Below are 4,764 nucleotides of genomic sequence, written 5' to 3'. Positions count from 1 at the left end.
CAAATAGGTATTGGGTTCCTAGGAGCGTGATTTCATCACGCTAGATGGTTTAGGGTGTGCCAACCTTACTTGAATAGGTAGTTAACCTAATCATGGCAAAAGGTGGCACTTTAGGAATTTTCAAGGTGCAATCAAGCCTTGAAAATGAAATTGAAAATTATTCCTAAGGTGATTAGGATGTGCCAATCTCATTTGAGGAGTTTTCTAGAATCAATCTAATTGGCACATAGTGATCTAAAAATCTTTTGTATTTGATTTTAGGTCTATTACACTTAGGAATATAGAATTTATGGCAAAATGATCAAAATTATCAAAAATGACAACTAAGGCTAGAATTAGGTATTTTCTATACATTTATATGCTATTTGACATGTATTGTTTGTCATATGCCATGTCATGACATCATATTTAATTTATGATCATTTGAAATGTCATGATAATGCTTAGGTTAGTTAAATGTCATGATTTATTTAAGTTTCATACTTTATGCCATGACATCATGACATTGGCACATGTTTCATTTATGATATCATTATATGCCATGTCATCATCTCTTCTCTTGCATTTAGGATCAATGAAATTGATTTAAGGTTAAAAACATAATTTGATATGGAGATCAAATTGATGTTTAGAAAATGCATGAGACCTTAGCTTAAGATAACCTAAACCCATATCTCAAATCAAAATTGACTTGAATGTGTTTGATACACCTTAGATGTGTGTGAGATATTAGGATGATGAGTTAGGATCAAGGTGCATAGTTCTTGTACCTAGATGAGCCTAATTCTAAATTGGGGATCATAGGGAAAGCTTATGTACAAGTCATGTACATTTAGCCCAAAGATTGTGGTCCCAAATTAAAGAGTTTAAAATCATTTCAAAATTGATTTGAAAAACCTTGCTGAAGCTTTTCTAGTGATAGCATTCATCATTGAACAAGTTGATACAAAGATAAGTTAACTTTGAGCTATTTCAAAGACTTTTGAACTTTGTATCAAGATTGGAAAATGGAACTTATTTTCATAGAAAACTATTTTTCCATGATAGTATATGTTATGAGGAATGTATCCTCAAAATTTTACAATTTTTATAATTTTCTGTGATTTTCTAGAGGTTTCTGAATTTCGGAAGGAAATTCAGAAACTGATATCAGAGGTTGTGGACCGATCAGAAGGGAGTCTGATCGGTCCAGGAAGTTGTGGATCGGTCACTGTGACCGATCCAGGGAATCCCTGATCGGTCTGGTGACCGATCAGGGCGTGCCAAGTTGCTGAATTTTGACTGTTTGTCTGAAATTGCAGCTATGGAAGTGGTGTTTTAGAGTTCTAAAGGTTTGAAACTCTCCAAGACATTGTTGGTGCAATGGTCAAGGGGAAGTTGACATTTAGGGGAAATTTTACCAATTAGTCAAGGGGAGTTGACTTTTAGGGGGAGTTTTTACTCCTAAAAGACTTAAGTGATATGGGATTATCACTAAGTTAATTGTTGACTCTAGTGTCAAGGGGGAAATTAAGGGTTTCAATGAAAGGTATGAATCTTTCATTAGGAAGAAACTCTTGACTTTGATTCACTCTTTTTGATGTGTGTCAAAAAGGGGGAGAGTGTAAGTTTGAGGAGAATGGAGAATGTCTAGAGAATGTTCAGGGAAGAACATTGGAAAACCTAAGTTAGGTTATCGGGTTAACCTAACTTGATTATGGGTTTGATTATGGGTTTTGTCAAACATTAAAAAGGGGGAGATTGTTGGTGCAACCTTAGGTCAAGGTTGACCTGGTTGACCAGACTCGAGTTGACTTGACTCGAGTTGTGTTTTGATGTTTGACGAGTTATGTTTGACAATGTTTGACGTGAGTAGAAAAGTTGTATCTTGATGATTGACAAGGATACAAGCTTGGGAGATTGTGGGTGCAACCCGTGGTCAAGGTTGACCTGGTTGACCCGAGGTGAGTTGACCTGACTCGGAAAAGTCCAAGCAGGGAGCTTGGCACGGGAAGAGTCCAAGCAGGGAGCTTGGCACGGGAAAAGTCCAAGTATGGAGACTTGGCACGGAGAAGTCCAAGTATGGAAGCTTGGCACATGGGAAGTCGGAGAGGGCTCGGAAGCTCGTTCTCCGGACTGTGGTCAGAGAGGGCTCGGTAGCTCGTTCTCTGGACTAGATGTGGAAAGTCCTGGTGAGTGAAGCCAGGCAGACGAAAAGTCCTGGTGAGTGAAGCCAGGCAGTGGGAAAGTCCTAGTGAGTAAAGCCAGGCAATTGGAAAGTCCTGGTGAGTGAAGCCGGGCAGATTGGAAATCCTGGTGAGTGAAGCCAGGTGAAAACCCTAGTGAGTGAAGCTAGGTGAAAGTCCTGGTGAGTGAAGCCGGGCAAGGGAAAATCCAGATGGATCAAGGGTGATCGGACATCTGGTGTTGAGAAGGTCAAGTAAGTCAAGGGAGTGACCGGATACTTGACACGAAGAGAAAAGTCCAAGTGGGTCAAAGGGATTGACCGGACACTTGGTGGGGAGTCTTAGCAGGTCAAGGGAGTGACCGGATGCTAAGCATGATGTACCAACAGGTCAAGGTTGACCGGATGTTGGTTTGGAAGGTTTGGGACTTGGTTTGGGCAAAAACCAAGCTCTGGATCGATCTGGGGACCGATCCAGTGATACGGATGATCGGTCTGATGACCGATCAGTAATCAAACAGAATGCTTCTGTGGATTATCTGATCGGTCTGAAGACCGATCAGGAAGCAAAAAAAAGAGAAGAAGGAGAAAGGCTGATCGGTCCAAGGGACCGATCAGACTCCTCCTGGACCGATCAGGACATAGCCTGAGTGTAGGTCCAGGCTTAGCCTGATCGGTCCCCAAGACCGATCAGGGACAGTGTGGACCGATCAGGTTGGAGCCTGATCGGTCTGGCCCTAGCCGTTGAGAGACAACGACTAGGTTATTTCGGGCTTCTGTGTTCTGTTCTTTTTGCTTGCATGTTCGCAGGTTGGCTCAGGAGATCAGAGGTTATAAGAGGTGATCGAGGGCTGCTACGACTTTGACTTCCTGCTTCTTCCTTCTCTGAACTGAGTTGCGTTTCTTCTGAAAGCTGTGCTCTTGAGCTTTGCTGAGCTCCGGAGCTTCGGGGGAGCTTCTTTGACTGAGTTGCTTGTTGGCATTCGTCCGTGAAGTTGGTGCTTCATCCGGGACTTCAGTCGACGAGAAGGCAAGCGAGTATTTGTACATTCATTGTATATTTTGTTCTTGCTCTTCTTTGTATTTCCTTCTTGCTGTTGTAAGTTCTTGTGGCGAGGTTTCTCCACCCATAAGGAGTTTACATTAGCCGGTTTTCCGAGGACTCATCCACCGACGGATTGATAGGCTTCGTCCACCTTACGGACACGCAGAGGAGTAGGAGTATCATCTCCGAACCTCGTTACATCTTCGTGTTGAGGTTTGCTTCTCTTTTTCCATTTCTATTCGCTTTATTTCCGCTGCGCTAACCCTAATCGTAGGAAGAAACGAAGAATTTGGGACGGCTATTCACCCCCCCCTCTCTAGCCGCGATCATCGGTCCTAACAATTTGGTCTTAACCCCTCAACACTGTCATTCTCTGTTGGATCAGACCTGCATGAATAAGAAACAGGAAATAGTTATTCACAGAAATAAGGTATTTCTTTTTAGTTATTTATTTGTATGACCATAGCAGATCCATAAGAACTATTGCGCCAGTTTCCATTGTGATAGGTCATTGAAGATTTTCGATCTGCCCTACATGATTTATGGAATGACCAATACCACCATGCATGCAGATAACTTTCTTCTCCATTAAAGCAGCTAAAGGCAACCAATTAAACAATCTCTTAATACGGTGCCATGCTCAGATTCCGTCTTGTTCTCCCTGTTTCCAAACAATAAACAATGATATGGAACATAATTTTTTCTTGATAAACTAAATAATGACAGCAAATAGAAATTAGTGGTACCATTCTCTCGATGCACTCGGTACGAAACCCAAATAAAGCATTAATGTCTGTTGCCTCATGGTTTCCACGAATTAAATGTATATTATGTGGATATTCAATCTGTAACATTGATTCAGAAAATTTTGAAAAGTTTAAAGATACAACATATTTGTAAACGTAAACCTGTACAAGAAGAGTGCAAAGTAATACCTTCAAGAATTCTTTGATGATAAATATTTTCATAAAAATATTTGCTTGGATAAGACTGATCACATTGACAAGCTTGAGGAGAAAGTAATACCTTCAATGCAAGGAGAAGAGTAATAGTTTCCAGGCTATGTTGGCCACGATCAACGTAATCATCCAAAAAGAGATAATCAATATAACTGAAAGTGGCAAAAACATAAGACAGTGTCACAAGCGGATAAAGAAAAATATGAACTAAAATTAACACTACAAATTTTTAAAAAAAAAGATGCACCCAAGTGTGTAGCCAAAACTGTGTATATGTAGCGACCCACCTTTCTACACTACTACTATTCTCTAAAGGTGGACGTTACTTGACTACTAACTCTACTTAACCGGTATGATTAAAAATCACATAGAAACTCTACCGAAAAATTTCGACAAAGTCTCCCCTGTACCGGTGACCCCAAACTGGGATACATAACATGTATACTCAGCCACAGGCGGCTGGAACATATAATTTCACAACCACGCAGTATAATAGCACAATAAAAATATGAAACTACACTAGCAATGGCAAACAACCATATCACTCCAACAATAGGAGGTATCAAACTACAAATGCGGAAATAAACTCAATTTCA

General features: G+C 40.6%; 1 long non-coding RNA gene across 1 annotated transcript; it reads right to left on the bottom strand.

Moving 5' to 3' along the window:
• Positions 1 to 3,810: 3,810 nt before the first annotated feature.
• On the bottom strand, positions 3,811 to 4,346 carry LOC122025470. The gene is made up of 3 exons (XR_006123725.1): positions 4,236 to 4,346; positions 3,956 to 4,054; positions 3,811 to 3,870 (listed from the first exon to the last, which is right to left on the bottom strand). It is a non-coding gene; the product is annotated as an uncharacterized LOC122025470 (long non-coding RNA).
• Between the last annotated feature and the right edge of the window lie 418 nt (positions 4,347 to 4,764).

Source organism: Zingiber officinale, chromosome 9B (genome assembly GCF_018446385.1).
Source record: "Zingiber officinale cultivar Zhangliang chromosome 9B, Zo_v1.1, whole genome shotgun sequence".
NCBI lineage: Eukaryota > Viridiplantae > Streptophyta > Magnoliopsida > Zingiberales > Zingiberaceae > Zingiber > Zingiber officinale.
The sequence above is the reverse complement of the archived record's forward strand: the minus strand, read 5'-3'. Positions and strand labels throughout refer to the sequence as shown.